Here is a 17,035-nt window from a genome sequence, read left to right as displayed (position 1 = left end):
GTCCAGCCTGGGTTCTCCCCACCCAGGGGACAGGAGACAGAGCCTGTGCTCTCAGGGCTGTCACGCAACTGTTCCCAGCCATCCCTGGCGCAGCACATCCCGCGGCCCTGGCTGCCCCCACAGCACGGCCACTGCCGTTGTGTGCACCGTGTTTTGATGGGTTCACTCAGGCCTGAACCCCAGAGAGCAGCTGTTTAATATTTATCATCTCATAAATAGTTAAACATAATGAATGTGATTTAAGTGGTCCCTGATCCCACTCGCGCTGAAGAGCTCTTGAGACGGGCAGGGCCAAGGGAATCCTTCACTGGCCCATTCACATCACCAGCAAGTGCCCTGCCCAGGAAGAGCAGAGCCGCTGGAACATCCACGGGACTCACAGCACCACTCCTGCTTAGCAGCAGCCTCTCCTCCCAAAATGGCCCCCTCCCCACTGGGACCATCCCAGGACCTCCCAGTCAAGGACCTTATCTTTGACATAGTGTCCCCATTAGTTATTCACCCTGCCCGTCTCTTGGTGAGGAGACCCTGACCCAGGTGGGAGCTGCCCTGGGAGCACCGTAACTCCGGTGTCTCCCCATGCGTATTTCCAGGTGCACAAGTAGTATTGTTTATCCCTCTGACCAAGGCAGGATCACAGTGCTGTAAGCATCGAGAAAATTTGATTAACTTCTTATTAAGTTAATCTGATTCAATTTCACTGCTGGCTCCATGTTTACTGGCAGGAGGCAGAGCCCTGGGAGTGACTGTGGGGGACTCCCAGCCCTGTCCCCCCACTGTGATGCTCAGCAGTGTGCTCCTAACACACCTCCTTCCGCGCACACAGAGCAGGCAGCAAATAAATGCGATCATTAACAGAAACCTCCAACCCCTCGGAGATGATGGATGCTCAGGGGTAGCTGGGATTCAGATACGTTCAAGTAGGTCAAGTTTCTTCCTGTTATTTCATCAGGCTGCAGCAAGGAACAGGTACATGGGGCCGGTTGGACTCAGGGCTCTGTCGCTGCTGCCCTGTACAGCTGGATGGGTACAGCTCTATGGGTACAGCTGGATGTCACCCAGTGATGCCAGGACCCGCCTGCCTGGGCAGCACAGAGACACAGAGGGGCTGTCCCTAGTACCGGCTCTATGCCCGTGGTGACCCCCGCACTGCAGGCTCCCCTCCACAACACAGCTCACCAACAGGCTCTGGGGGCTGCGCCCCACTGCCAGCCCTCCCCTTCTCCACAGGAACCCTTCAACCTCTCCTGGAAAAGTCATCTCCACGGAACTCCCAGATACCATCAGCCTCTGACTCCCAATGTGCTTCCCTTCCCGCCAGCCCCGCTGTCCTGCCCATTGGCACTCAGAGGGCACAGGAGCTGCCCGCGGGCACAAGTCCGCAGGGGAACGAGAGCTGTGCAGAGGAGGAGCCGGCTGTGCCTGCGGCTGCCAGCCCAGCCCGGCGCCCGCTCCCCGGTGATGTGCCTCTGCTCACAATGGATTGACTCATTGCATTTGCTTTGAAAGTTTTCCAAGTTCCTCTCCAAGCCCTGCCCAGTGTTCCACGAGCAGGTGCAGCGCAGCAACGAGAGGACCTGATGGCATCAATACTGCATCGCTGCATAATTCATTACTTGACAGCTAATTAGCCGGCTGGTCCAATTAGTGACTCCTGTACAGCCAGGGCTGTGGGTGCCGGCAGCAGGGGACTGGCACTCACAGCAGGCGGGCGGCTGAGGGGGCTGACACTTGCCGGTGGCCGTGGGGGCTGGCCCTTGACAATGGCCGTGCCGGCAGCTTGTGGGGCCCGTGGGGTGTCAGCTTCCAAGTGACCTTCTGCCAACTGATGGTGGTGGGTGTCGCACCCCAGGATGCTGCAACAGTGCCTATCAAAGGCACTTTAACCTTGGCTGGGGCTCCCCATAGCGCTGTGGGAACACTGACCCCACAGTGGTACCACAGGCTGGTCATGGGATCACTGCTGCCCATTCCCAGAGGGAAAGGGGAGCTGGTGGGGCTCACACCATGTGATACTGAGTCCCAGCCAGCCCTGAGCCACAGCATGAGGCCAGTTCAGTGCAGGTCCCCTGTTGTGAGTAAGTGTTTTAAGATTTTAAAGGACCTTAACATGCTCATTCACGACATCCCTGCTCCCCGCAGCTGGCTCCTGCAGCGAGCGCGGTGTGAGCACAGCAAACTGTCTCCGGCACGCTCCAGTGGCTGGAGATAAGGACAGCTTAGGGATAAATATTTACCCAGTGACTGAATGGATTCAACTGAGTTCATTCCTATTAGAGAATCTGTTTGTAATTATCTGAAGACTCGTTATTACCTGGGGACCTATAATCTCCCACAGTAATGAGTTCAAGTGGCTCCTGTGGCATATCAAGCAGGAAAGGGAAGGTGGGAAGGGGCTGCTGCCATTGCAGCAAGGGCAGGGCAGGGCTCAAGGACAATGGAGCTGGCTCGGCTTTGGGCAGCTGACACCGTGGCACCAAGACCATGGGACACAGAGCTGCCACTTCGCCTCCCTGCAGCAGCTCAGGGGCAAGCCCTAGGCAGAGCTGAGGTCCAGGCAGAGCTCAGAGAGCTCAGAGAGGCAAAAGCTGAGACTGGAATGGAACTGCTGCATCCCCAGCCAGGTGTGGCTGCCAGGGATGTGCTGCAGGACATGGCCCCTGTGCCAGGCATGGGTGAATCCCAGCTCCAGGGGCAGCCCTGGTGGTGGGCTCTGTGCCCCAGAGAGCTGGACTGTGGCTCGGCAGCATTGTCCCAGACCTGCCACCCATAGGGACTAATTCTGCAAACCTGCACCAATTCTGTGGGACTCAACTAAAATAAAGTAACTGAAGAGCAGGATGCAAGGCAGGGCAGCTATTGACTGATATTGACAGATCCCACAGCTGCAAGGGAGGAAAATCCCCTCCTGGGACACATGTCCAGGGTTCATGCATGTTAGTAGAGGGATGGTCCCCACTGCCATCGCCATTCAGGCCATGTTCATCCCTGTGTCCATCCGCATACACTGCAGGGCACAGCAGCCCCGTGCCACAAGTGAGTGGATGCCCAAAACAGCAACACAGGAGGGAAAGTGCCCAGGAGGGACTGAGGTGAGTTACTCTGCTGCTAATCCTGTGAAGGATCCAACCTGACAGCTGAAACAATCCATCTCTCCTTGTCACACACCATGGACCTCTGGCCAGGCATGGCGATGGTGGCAGCCAGGCAGCCAGTGCCCGGGCTCACACCAGGCTCTGTGGTCCCTCCTCTTTGTTCCTTCCCTCTCCACCTTCCCTGAGTGTTGGCAGGTCCTAATGGATTAGTGTGTTTTAAATAAATTTCTTTATTTATTTAAAATACACTAATTTTATTTAAAACACCCAAAGAGGCTAATGCTCTCAGCCCCATCTCTGCCTGCCACAGAACTGCCATGTGACAGTGCTGTGTTTAGTCACAGCACTGTTATGAGACCAATCCAGTCATTAAGCTCTAATCTCTAAAACAAAGATAAAATTACGTGATTAAGATCTAATTAAAGTCTAACTACCAGCACCATGAATCACTTCAACACAACTTTAATGGATGCCTTTTGAAGCCATCATGCATTTGGTTTCCTTCTGTGGACGGTGATTTTCCTGCAGGGACTGGGTCTGCTCAGGCTGATGTTTGCTCTTGCTGGCTCTGATTTGGCTGGGGACCACTAAAAATGTTTACATGTGAGCGAGGAGCTTGAAAATCCATTTCTAACCAGACAGAAAATTTCATTTGACAAGCTCATTCAGATGTGCTGTGTCTCTGCAGAACTGAGTGGAGCAGGGGGGCACCTCACCCGCCGCCAGCCCAGTCCCAGCCAGGGACAATCACCTCAGCACTGCCATGTGCTTGGTGTGGCACACAGGGTGCTTGGTGCCCCAGCGGCTCAATGCCTGGGTGGCTGGTGGCCAGAGCTGCACTAAATGCCATTAGCTCTCCTTGAGGAGAAAAAGGAAATTAAAGTCTTCCTTGCAGCTCTTGGGTTGTCCACCCAGAGGCACAGCCCTGTAATAATGTTGATGGAGAATATTGTCATTTCCCTTTTTCCCAGCAAATCATTGCCTGTCATTGTCCCAGAGCTGTCCCTGCCAGATCAACACAAGCATTTTAATGCCCCCACTCCTGCGCTTGCAGCTTGTCAAGGCAGAGACTCTACCAAGGGCTGCCTCTACCAAAGGGCTGCCTCTCTGGGACCAGCAGCCCTGGCTAAAGTGCAAGTCCAAATTATTAGTGCAATAGCCACTCCACTGCTAACGGCATCTTGTCCGGGGGAGCAGGTGAGGGATCATCCCACCTGCAGCCTCACAGCTCCATGGGATCAGCCAAGGGATTGTCCCACCCGCAGCCTCACAGCCCTGCACGAGCAGCTGGTGGCATGTGGTGCCAGTGGAGCTGCTGGGGTGGCTCTTTCCCTCAGACCAGCCAAGCACGGTGGCACCTGTCCCCAAGGCCTCTGCAGTGATTGTCACCATCCAGGGCAGGATGCTCTGCACCTGCCGGTTGAGGCAGTGGCTGCCACCCTGCCCACAGCACTGCCAGGACTGCACGGGTGGGAGCACAGCCCCATCAGCACCAGCCACTCTGTGGATTCATCACACCCACAGGAAAGTTTAAGGTGAAGGTAGAGCAGTATTTCCCTTAGGGAGAGCACATCAAAACGGCTGCTTCCCTGTTGCTCACCAGTGTGGGACAGGTGGAAATGGGTGTTGCAGGGAAACAAGACAAAGACTTACAGACCCATTTAGGTTTGTTCTATGTCTTTTTCAGCAGAAGGATGTGTAGTTTTCCTGACGGTGGCACATTAAGTGCACACGTAGCCTGTGGGGATGGTGACTGCAACAGGTACCTGAGAGGCTCAGTGGGAGGGAAGATTATCGTCATTAATCACCACTGGGAAACGAGGCACTGTCTCCAAACTGCAGCCCTGTACAGTGGTGATTGTATACACATGAAGCTATATGTCAGGGGAATGATCCCTGGATGACTCAGCCAACCAGAGGAGATAAAGGAATTGAAATACAGGAGTGCTGCTGGTTTACATCTTCAGAGGGATGAGCTTCCTCAAAACACTCATTCCAACACAGCAGGGCTCAGAACTGGGTAGTTCCTGTTATAAGCTAGACAAACACACCCACTTGGCTTTGGGAAATACAGAACAGCAGCAGGACAAGCCCAAGGGACAGATGGGCTCATGGTGCCCAAGGAGCTGCCAGAGGGGATCTTGGTGCCAGGGGCTCCCCTCACCCCTGTGCTGGGCTGCAGGGACTCACTCATGGCCACTAACAAGCTCTGGCTGCTCCAGCTACCTTCTTAAATTAACTTGGGCCAGCCTGGCTGCAAACACACAGCTTAGTTCAGAGTCCAGTGTGACCTTGTCCCATCTGCTCAGGCTCTTCCCTGGCTGCAGAGCTGGGGTGAGTGTGTGGGAGTGAGCACTGTTGCAGTGCAGTGACCAGTGTCAGTGCTGCCGGTTCCCCTGGCTGCAGGGGTGGTTATGGGAAGCACAGGGGGTTTACACCTGGCTAGGCCAGGAAGAGACAGACTGGCATGAGGGGAAAGGAAGGGAAGAGTATTGGCACTGGTGGTGTGGGGCAGAGGATGCACCACACCCCTCCCCAGCTCCAACAGGCCATGGCTCACCTCCACGCCAGGACAAGGGCTGCCAGGGCAAACTTCAAAAGGGGGAGAAAATGTTATTTCTCAGAGTTGATATTCCCTTGTGAATCTTATTCTGCTCATTATTCTGGTCGTTACTTAAGCAGCAGCTGCTCGTCACTCGTGGTTCAGTGGTGAGAAGGGCTGAGTGCAAGAGGCTAATTTATTTTCTTTTAGTGCTTCTCATCCATGGCAGCCCCTGGCTGCTCCTCACCACTGGAAACCAACCGGAGGCATTTCAGATATTTCTAATGTATGACAGCAACTGGGAAACAGAAATTACCCTCTCTGAAATAATTCCTGAGACAGATTTCTTTTGGCACTTTGCAATGGAGACACGGAGAAAACGCGAGCTGCATGTACCAGTTTGCTTTTCCTGGGCAATTTATTAGCCCCACCATCTGGTTAGACCTTGTTTCTCTCCCCAGACAAACCTCACTGCAGGGATAGCACCTGGAGGCACCTGGGAGCGCAGAGACACAAGGGGCTTCCCACTCTCCGTGGCCTCAGTGCTCCATCACCCCCACCATTGCCACCACTGGCACTTTCTGCCATGTGGGGCTTTGCTGAGCCAGGCTCCAGCCTTGATGGGGCTCCCATGGTGACACTGGGGGAGTGTGGTGGCCCCATAGGAAGGACCAGTGGGTCCCTGCCTGTGTGTCTGCCCCAGAGCCCAGCCCTGCAGCAGGGTGTTGGGGGCAGGGGGCAGTGGGGCTTGGTCCCCTCCTGCTCTGGCCATCCTCCCAGCAGTTTCCTGGTTGCATCCATGAGGAGCTGCAGGCTTCCTGTCATATGATGGGTCCCCACCGAGATTCAGATCAGGAGACAAATGATCTGCTCAGGATGCGTTGCCTTTGCTCCACCTGCTCAGCCCAAATGAAATTAAAATATTGACAGAAACAATTTCCAGAGGGAAATTGGAAAAGTTAGTGGCGGTGCTGGAGCCAAGCGGTCCCTGCAGCCCAGCTGCCTGTCATCCTCCCAGGCAGCATGGGACAGGCAGCATCCTCCATCCAGGCAGCACCAGTGGGTGCCCAGGCATGGGGCGCCGAGTGCTCTGGCCATGACATGCCACCTGCACCATGGGAGCTCCTGCCAGGGCACCAGAGATTTGGGCAGAGTTTCTGCTGCTTTCGTGACACTCAGAATCATTTTGACATAATAGTTTGGATAAATAAAGCAAACTTGACATTTTCTGCTCATGCACATTTTCCCCAGAGAGCCAGTGCTGTGGGGAGGGGAGTGCTTGCTCCCATGCCAGCGGGTGATTCCCTGCCCAGAGAGCAGGAGCAGTGCTTGTGTCTCTCCTCCACTCACACTGCCCAAGCACCGAGCCCCACGGCACCACTGGTCTCACACCTGGACCAGGCCAGAGCTCTCCAGGGAGACACTGCCATCACCACCCAGCTGCAGAACAAGACTTTCCCTTCCATTTCCTCAGTCCTGCATTCTAATCCATTTTCATCACTTTTTCCCCAGGGCATTGTGGCACTGAGGGAAGCACAGGCCATTTCTGTGCCACCGCCAAACTCAGAACCTCATCAAAGAATGAAATCAGGTTGGTTTGACAAGACCTACTTCTGCTCAACCACGCTGACAGGCATGAATTTATATTCCCAGGCTCTAAATCTCCCATTAATTGAATTTTGCAGTGATTTTTCCACATGTTTGCCCAGGATTAATGTCAGGCTAATTGGATGCAGTTGTCCAAGTCATCTCACTCACTCACTCTGCTGTCTCTTCGTATATGTTCTCCTCCCACCCGACACCATGCTCCAGCTCTTCAGGATCAAGAGGGAAGCTCCAAGGGGAGCCGCTTCTGACTCTGGTTTAAAACCCTCTCTTAGGGTCAGGCTGCCCAGGGCCCTGCAGCAGCACCCAGCAGCAGCACTGTACTTGCCACATGCCCAGCACCCACCACAGCTCACCCCTTCAACCCGGCACAGCTCAGAGCTGGCACGTGTCCCTTCATCCTCACCATGCTCTGCACAGCATGAGCAGAGCAGAAGGCGACGCTGCCAGGGTTAGATGCAGCAGGGAAAGAGGGGACACCAAGTACTGCGGCCACACTGATGGAGCATTCTCTGGAAATCCCCTGTGACCACAGGATCCCAGCTGCAGGGATGTCCCCACCAGACACTGAGCATGGCTGCCTGCTTGGGGCCACCCCAGCCTCGCCCGTGTGGGACAGCCATGGGGACAGCCATGCCCCCCACAGCCTTGAGGACAGACGTGTCTCCTGTGGCATAACTGGCACATGTGGCACAGCCCACCCTGCTGCTCTGCGCACCACAGTCCCTGGAGGGCTTGCAGAGCTGCTGCTTTCCTTGTGCCTTTTTTTCCCACTTGAAATCTTCTTCTTGAGCATTTGATAGATAATTTGCATCTTGCATATTCATTTTTTAAAAATGTTTTTAACGAAGGTGCTTGGTTGTGCACATACCTGTGTGTGCCACCTGTCCCGGCTCACGCCGTATCAACCACTGCCACTTGTGGAAAAGCTAATTAAAGGTAATCATGAAAACCTCATTAGTCCTCATTTACATAAGTTACACTGAGAAATTTCCTAACCTTTGATCCTGGCCATCACAGTCCATTAGACATTTCTGCACACTTAGTTCAAAGGCAGAACACATCTCCACCCCTGCACAAGCCAACCCCGAGCTCTGCTCCCGGCCACAAGGAGAGAGCTGGGCCCAGCTGCTTCGAGCACAGCTGGCAGAGGTCTGGGCTGGCACGTGCCAACATGCGTGGCAAGGTGAGCGTGTCCTGCAACACAGGCACATCTGCATCGCCCTGTCAGCACGCCCTGCCTGCCCTGAGCATGCCTTGCCTGCCCTGCAGGAGAGCACATCCTGAAGTGCATGGGACCTGACCCTGCCCTGGCATCCCTTGTTCCAAAAGGTGTCACCTCTGTCACCCCCGCCTGACATGAGGCTTTGCCCCTGGCCCCAACCCAACTGTCCAGCAGCAAGAGCAGCACTGCTGCAGAGAGGCAAGACAAAAAAATGCCCCTGGGGAACACCAAGTTCCTGTTCCCTGCATTTCCATCATCTCCAGCACCAGCCTCATCATCACCTCAATAACCTGCATTGGTTATTGGGGCTCAGCACAGCAACTGGTGACAGTGACAGTCACACTGCCAAGGTGCCCACAAGCCACCATGTGCCAGAACAGCTCCCTCACACCCAGCAGACCCATGGCCTCCCGCACTCCTGGTACTGCAGCAGTGCAATTAGTACCTGTCATGCCATAAAAATATTGGAGCATTAAATGTATTAGATAAAACTCCCTCTGCTATTAAAGTAGCTCACGTCCTGGAAATCTGAGTAGTGAGCAGTACAATTTCACCCAGTGATAGGAGTGGATTAAGTTCTTCCCACAAAACCCTCTTATTGTATGAAAAAGACCATTAGCAACCATCGAAATCAATAGGGACTGGCCCCTGTGCTGCAGCACCTGGCTCAGCCGGCACTGCCAAGAGCACCAGTGAGGCTGGGGCTCCTGCACGAGCTCTGCAGGAAGGAGCTGGGCCGAAGCTGGAGTTGGTGCCATCCTGCTGCCAGCACTGGCAGCTGGCTGGGAGGAACAATCCATGAGCCCAGGGAAGTCTCCCCAGCAGCCATCCAGAGCCACCAGGCACATGCCAAGGGTGATGGAGCACTGTGAGGTGGGAGCAAGACTGCGGGGCCCTTCTCATCCTTCTCCCCACTGTCTCTGGGGCTGTTCAGCTTTCTTCACTGCAAACAGGGCTGGGAGCTTTTCCCCTCAGACCCTGGAGGCCACTCTTGAGCCCTCTGCTCCAGGAACCAGGTTGGGAGCTCAGGGACCATGGGGCTGTGGCAGCAGGACCTGGCAGCAGCATGGCAGAGGGTGACTCCATCAGGGTATCACCAGTGCCCTGCCTGCCCTGCCAGCACTGGCCTAAGGGTGCGAGCTCTGTCATCCCTGCTGTTTTCCATCTCCTTCCAAAGACATTAGGTTTATTTTCAGTGGCTTGATCTTGGGCTGAGTTGGGTGAAATGCATCAAATCAAGACAGAATGTTGCAAGCCTTGTGAAAAAATATATGCCCAATGGGGTTTTCCTCAATTTCTGCAAAGTAGGCTCCTTTGCTGTGTTGTCCTAAGTCAGTGAGAGCAGAACCCACTGTGTCAGGGGACAGAGGCCACCAGTGAGCAGCTCCCCCCTTTTCTCACCTTCCATCTCTTTCCTATGGCTCCCCAAATCCCATTCAGACCCTGCCACCTACCAGCTCTGGTAACAAGGGTTTAAAAATTAAGCAGTCCCTTAAAGTGAGAGGCTTGAGGCTGAATTCTCAAAGTAGGAATGCATTGGGGAGGAGGTACAAGAGGATGATCATGCGAGCGGCTCCAAGGAGAGACGTGCTCCAGAGCAGCCAGCATGGAGACTCCTGCTCTGGGGAGCACACAGACCCTGGGGCTGTGCCAGCATGTGCACAGCAGCAGCTTAACAGAGGCCAACCACGCAAAGCAGCCGGGGATGTGCTATGCTCTCCCAGTTGCATTCCCGCACATGGGGTGAACAGCAGTAGCAGCAGGCTGGAGACAGCACATACCCAGCCAGCCCTAGCCCTGCAAGTAGCAAGACACTCCTGCCCTCCAGTCTAGGGGACCACAAGCCCCCAGAAAGTTCCATCACCTTGCTGGGGCCTCCTGAAGTCGTCACTCTGCACCGGGTGGGCCAGGGGAGCAGTGCTGCTGGGATGGACACATGGAAACATGATTCAAAAATACGGTCACTTCAGGGAAAAGAGGAAGTCTGGCCGGAACTTTATGGAAGAGTTTCTAACAGGTCCAGCATTTACCTAGTTCCACACCTTCCTTAACCCTTTGGAGAGCTTACTTTCTTGTGAAATTCAGGTAGCAAATGAGTTTGGCTGCTCAGCCAGACAGGGAAAGAGGTTCAAATCCATGAGTTCCATCCAATGAACCAGGAGCACCGGCCTGAGGGAGCACCGTGTAACAAGACACGAGCGCTGGAGCCCTGATAGACTGGGAAATAGAGGGCATATTTTGGTTATAATATTTCAAATCTCACAGAGTACATCATGATCCATCCAATATTGGTGCAGGAATGGAAATGCTTCCCTCGCTGCTCTTGGTGTTTCCATGGCCTGTTTGCAATTTGCTGCCATCCAAAAGCAAGACAGGAGCTATGGGGCTGGCCAGGACCGAGGGCACCCGGGTGGCTGGGAAACAACTCCTCTGAAGTACCCTGGGTTGGATTTCAGCCTGAGCTCCTACTCCCCACAAGGGATGCACCTGGGGGCACAGGTACAGCCACACCCTCGGCCAGGGCACTGGCCTTGAGATGGAATTTCAAATGATCCTCCCAAGGGTGATTCACACCCTACAACAAACAGATGCAACACACAAGTGAGAAGGAAAAGTTCCCTGGATTTTTAAAACACTCAGTAACAGCAAGTGAGGGCAATACATTATTTAAAGGCTTTTCCAAGGAAAGAAAATAATTTCAGCTTAGTTAGCTTTTTAGGGCATCCTAGCAGAGAGCAGGGAGCGCAGCGCTGCGGGCAGCAGGGCGGGCGCTGGAGCGGGGCGATGCACGGAGGCACCAAGCACGGGGCACCGGCACCAAGCACCGCGGGGCTGCGGGTCCAGCCCAGCACCGGCGGCTCTGGACACAGCACGGAGGAGACACGGGGCCACAGTGCCCAGCTGCACGCGGGGTGCCAGGGACACGCTGACGGGTGCTGTGGGAACGCGGTGGTGATGGAGAGTGCGGCACAATAGGCACAGTGGCGCGGGCACGCTGATGAATTAGGTGTCAGTGGGTTTAATCCAGAGCCATTAGCCATGCTGAACGTTCGCATATCATTTGTTAAACTAATGGATCGCTGGAGGTCATTCGGTAATAAGAAAGGGAGAGGAGGGCTATTAGTTTTTATCAGACATTAACTGGCCAAAATCGATTGCGTGTTTGTGTCTGCAGTGCCGTGGGGGTGTTTCCCCCAGCAGCATCCCGGCGGCAGCGCGGCTCCCTCGGGCCGATGCCATCGCGAGGGGCTCCGGCCGTGTGCTTCCCCCTAGCCGGTCCCAGGGACTGACGAGGGGCACCTGTACCCCGGGGCAGCCGGCAGCCCCTCCCCGGGGCAGCGCCAGCAGCAGCGGACCCGCAGCTCCCCCCGTTTTCCCAGCCCTCCAAGCTCCCCCGGCTGTGGCACGGAGAAGCAGAAATGAGCTGGGAACCACTCAGGTGATGTCACATTTATCTAACAAGTTTCCAAATGAAAACTAGCATTTGGACTTACTGCATTCAGGCTCAAAATTTGATTACATTTTTCTACAGCTGTAAATCTGCTTTCCTTTCTGCAACATTATTATTAAAGCCAGTATTGAATTGGTGGTGTGATACGTAAAATTTCAATCCTAGCTTTGACATTCCAGGAAGTTAAAAACCAATTACAGTGTGTGCTTTGCCTCAGGACAGAATGAATCATTGAACACAGCCACTTCACCGAGAGAAATTAAAGGCTGAAGCAGCAACATGGGGAAGGTATTACGTTAAAAATCAAAGGTCAATTAAAGAAAAACGGAGTCTATTTTATTTTTAATATTTTGCTTACATTTTCATTCCTTTCTGATGAACAAGGAAGCAAAATAAACCTGCACTTGTATTTATTTGCCAGGTAATAAATCCGGGCTGAAGCTGGTTTCAGGAGCTGAGAGGAAACATTGAGGTGATAAAAACTCCCAATAACCAGCATTAATCTCACTGTAATGAAGCCAGCACAGCTCCTGCCCTCCCTGCAGTGGCGGCCGCCCCCCCAGCAGAGCAAGGGGTACCCAGGGGACAATGTCCCAGTCACCATCACCCTGAGCCCACAGGGCCGGCTCCCTCTTGACCCAAGCTTGGCTGTGCCACAGTGGGATGGGCAGCACCAACTGCAAAAGGTGTGAAAGAGAATCAAAGCCAGCACCGTGGAGTGCAAAGAGCTTCGTGCCCCACAGCCAACACCTTGGGACTGTGGAGTCCACGGGGATGCATGGAGTGGGGAAGCACCTGGTGGCACGACTGGCCCCACAATACAAATCACTTCATAAATCAGTGAAGCACCTGCCCATCTCCCGCCCTGAGACCAGGGGCTCTGCAGAGGTGATGGCACAGCCCATGAACCCATCCAGCACTGGGGGGATCCACCACCAAGTTCCTCCTAACCAGGCATGACAGGAGCTCTGATTCCATGGGCAGGATCGGCACCACCCGGCCAGGGGCAGGTATTTACCGATGTCACCAGAGCAGCGAGCGGGGCACTGGATTATCTCCAAGCTGTGGCAGGGGGTGCTGACCCCTCCTGTAACACAGCAGATCGGTTGCACTTGCCTTGCTTGGCAGCAGCCCGTCAGTGCAGACGCCTTCAACATGAGCTCTAATAGATAATCAACACCTTGAAATGCAGTCTATCATCTACTCGTTACCCTCAATAAATCATTCACAAAACATTAAAATGCTTAAAGACTGTCATAGGGGCTCCAGGAATTGCTTTGCAATGCGCACACTCTGCCTGCTAAAGGAGCAAAGGGATTCACGGTAGCACCAGCGGACACGGCTTTATTTACAGTCTGGAGCACAGAGCTGTGGAGCGACGCTGGGCGAGCTCCCCCGGCCCCCATTACCACGGCCAGGACAATCTGACCCCAGCTCTGGCAACTCGTTAACGCTGTTAGGAAATGCACCCGCTCTCCAGGGAGCCGGTTCCGCAAGATTAAAAAGGGGAGCGCGAGTGCTCCCGACTGCAGAGCACTCACATCCATAGAGTGTGAGCCACAGGGAGACAGTGAGCTAATGTATTCCCAGACAATTTAGACTCATTTAAATAAAACCACAATTAGACGGCAGCAAATGGCGGGGAGAACAGCTGTTACAGCACCGGGACGCCCAACACAACACGCCCTGGCGCTGCGTGACACAGTGTGTCCGTCTGCAGGCTGTGAGAGAGGGGTGGCTGGGCTGGGAGTAATGGGATGCTCAGGAGCTCCTCCTGGGGCTGGAGCTGGGCTGAGAGTGCCAGCCGCCTCCTAATCCCAGGGACCTGCTCCCCAGGGGCCCCACTCCCCCAAACCTGCAGGAACACACCAGCGGGATAAGGACCCACAGGTCCAGGAATCCACAACCAGCCTCAATCCGCAAGGCCACCAGCATCCATCACCAGAGGAGAGCAGCAAAGGGGCTGGGGGAGCTGGAGCGAAGACACGTCAAAGAGTTGGGGAGGTTGCCCAGCACCAGACCCCTCCACTGCCAGCAGTCTCCTGCCACCCCCTGCCCCAGCCCAGCCTGCTGCCCACCAGCTCCTGTCACCCACAGCAGTGAGACCAAGCTCCAGGCAGGAGGGGACATACTATGAACCCAGGTCCTGTGGGATCAGGGGACCCCAGCCAGATCCTCAACCACCATGAGAAGGGGCACAGGAGACCAGAAAAGAGACCCCCACATCTTCAAAAGCCCTTCAGGCCACCCCTGCCTACCCACAAGGTGGCCCAGCCCAAGAGGCTTCTAATGGTCCCTTTCCCCCAATGGCTCCCTTTCCCTTTTCTAATAGCCCCTGCACCCCCACCCTGGGGACCCACTGTAAAATGGTAAATCCATCTTGGAATCAGCCAGAGGCTGATGTCACAATTTCTTATCAAAAGTTGGGTTTTTGCTCTACGATGGACTAGTTTTATGTTCCCATAAATTGCCAACTGTTAGCCAGATCCCCACAGAGTCAGGATCGATACCTGGCCGAGGGGAAAAAGTGCTGAGGAAGGAAAAGCAATACTCCAATTAGAGCAAAATTTAAGAGTCCAGGGGTAGGGGTGACAGTGCCTAATGTGTTACAATTTATTGATGGCCTCCCAAAGCTTGGGTTTTTTCAGGCTCTCAGAGGCAGGCAGGTGTTCCACCAGGCAACAGCAGGGATTCGCACATCCACCCTGTGCACCCTCAGTCCTGACTGGCATAACCAGTAACCATTCCCATGGTGGTTTTCCCAAGCCCATGTGGTTTGGCTCCTCCAGCCAAACACAGGGTGTTCTTGGCTCCTTTGGTTCATCCATCAGCAGGGGAGCTCCACTGGTGCCCCCTGAGCTGGCAGCAGGCAACCTACAGCTCATGGGACAGGGGACTGCCAGCCCCAGACCAGGTTCCGGGGGCACAGGGACCAAGGGAACACCAGGCACACACACCCCCCACCCCACCGGTGCTCCTCAGGGACACACCCACCTCCCCAGGGTGTCAGAAATCCGTGCCCAGCTCTGCAGTAATCTAATCCCAGTTAAACACAGCATAATCCCAGCCCAGGAGAGACATCTGGGAGCCCCAACCCCAGGCTCCCCTCCCACCCCCACTCTAAGCATTGCCAAGTCCTGCCCTGCCCACGCACCAAGCGCCTGCCACGGACCCTCAGAAAATGGGAGGCAATAGAATTGATCACTCGAAGATCAAAGTTCTCAAGTGTTTTCCATGGACCTCTCACCCCCCTCCCAGATAGGCTGGAGGATGGCAGTGGGCTCTGTTAAATCCTGTGGCCAGAAAACCCCAGCTGGATTGGAGAAATGTTGGCAAATACAATAAACACAAGTACATTAACTCTAATTCTGCAAAGCCTTTGGCTATATTAATCTCTCTTTAATGTAATCACCTATAAATAAATGATGACCCCATGATTTAATACAACATCTGCCATCCCCATTTCTACACAAGATGTGAAGCAGTGCTCTGGTACATGGTAGGGGTGGGACTCATGTGCGTGACTGGCCACGGCAGCAACCAGCTCCTCGGCCCAGCACCCAGGGGCTCAGCTCCAGCTCACCATTCCCAGCAGGATGGATGGAAACACAGACCAAGGCTGCATGGCAGGGCCTGGCAGGGGCCATGTGTCCCCCAATGCCCAGGGACCCATGCAGGCAAGGGGCGATACAGCACAGCTGTTGATAAACCCACCAACATCACCATTTCTGTAACCACTGCCAGGCAAGGGGAGATCAGGACAACCAATCTGGAGATTTGGGGAACAAGAGGGATTCACTGACAGCTTCCACTTTGGTGAGCACCAAAGGGGCATGGGGCATACACTGACAGTGCTGCTCACCTGTTGCAAGAGTCCCCTCCTGCAAAAATATGCATGGAGGAGGAAAGAGAAAAAGAAGCCATGAGTATCAAAAATTGTGTTGAAAAGTGAGTTTGTGAAGCCCAACCCAGCCCCTGATGCACTGATCCGAGGGCTCACTGGAGCAGGAGGATCAGAGTCCGCAGTGGAGGCACGCGACTTTCCATTCTTCCGCCCTGAGGACACCCGGGATCGCTAAAGCCTTTTGTGCCTGTTTGCCCTGAGACTGGGCAGCCCAGCAGGGGCTGGTGCCTGCAGCATGGCAGCTGGAGCAGCTCTCTCAGCCCAGGGGCTGGCTCACTTGGAAACAATCCACCAAGGTCAGAGGTTTTCCATTCAGCACCCAGGAGCAGCAGCCTGTCCTCCTTCTGCCTTGCTCCATCCTCATCCTCGCTGGGCTGAGGTGGGTGGCAGCAGGAGCAGCCCATCCACATTCCCATCAGGCAGCCACACTCTCCTCCAAGTCTGGAGTCACCGTTGCACACCCTGCTAAAGGAAAAAGTCTTTAATTAGGACAGAGCTGGAGGAGCTTCAAGCCTCCAGCTTCTGGTGGTGGTAAGAAGGGAACAGGCAGAAGCCCCTCAGGCCACCCCTGTCCTCAATACCTTTGGCCATGTTGTAGGCAGGGGTGGCCTGAGGGTCTCCTGGAGGTGTCGGGATCTGGCTGGGGGTCTCATGGCCCCAAATGCCATAGGACCTGGGTCCATGTGTCCCTCCTGTTTGGAGTTTGGTCTCACTCCTGTGTGTGGCAGCAGGCATAGATGGGGCTGGGGGTGGCAGGGGACTGCTCGTGCTGAGAAGCCCACAAGCCCCTTCACGTGGGGGGCTGAGTCCCAACACGAGGCATGGATGGGTGGACAGGGAAGACTCCCACCTCTACCTGTATGAGCCCTCAAACTCCAAAGAGGAACCAGATCACACCCCCCTGCTCTGGGGCTCACAGACCAGACTCACCAGCACAAGGACTCTGGTGCAGGTCCCACACCCACTCTCGGGACCATGGCCGAGCACTGCAGGACCTGGACTGATGGTCTGTGGAGAGAGAAGCATCAGGAACAACACAGGGGAAGCAGGAGCCTGTGTCTCCCCTCCCCAGCACACAGGTCTGTGCCCAAAACCAGGCCTCTGGGTTTGGTTTCCCCAAAGGAGCCCTGGGGCACACAGGGAAGTTCCCCAGCCCGTGCCCCCATCCTGGGCCCAGAGCAGGCAGGGCAGGAACACAGCAAGCTGAAGCCTG

The 17,035-nt window shown here is 54.8% G+C and overlaps 1 protein-coding gene across 3 annotated transcripts in view; it reads right to left on the bottom strand.

Moving 5' to 3' along the window:
* Positions 1-15,279: 15,279 nt before the first annotated feature.
* USP31 (ubiquitin specific peptidase 31) overlaps positions 15,280-17,035 on the bottom strand; it is a 31,907-nt gene continuing 30,151 nt past the window's right edge. For 2 of the 3 annotated variants that reach the window (XR_005603117.1, XR_005603120.1), the window contains exons 17-18: positions 16,753-16,830; positions 15,280-16,287 (exon numbers count right to left, since the gene is read on the bottom strand). The gene's annotated coding sequence lies outside the window, so the exon portion shown is untranslated. The remainder of the gene's footprint in view (positions 16,288-16,752; positions 16,831-17,035) is intronic. The other variant, XR_005603118.1, reaches the window with a different exon arrangement.

The sequence above is a fragment of the Corvus cornix genome, chromosome 14 (assembly GCF_000738735.6).
Source record: "Corvus cornix cornix isolate S_Up_H32 chromosome 14, ASM73873v5, whole genome shotgun sequence".
Lineage (NCBI taxonomy): Eukaryota > Metazoa > Chordata > Aves > Passeriformes > Corvidae > Corvus > Corvus cornix.
The sequence above is the reverse complement of the archived record's forward strand: the minus strand, read 5'-3'. Positions and strand labels throughout refer to the sequence as shown.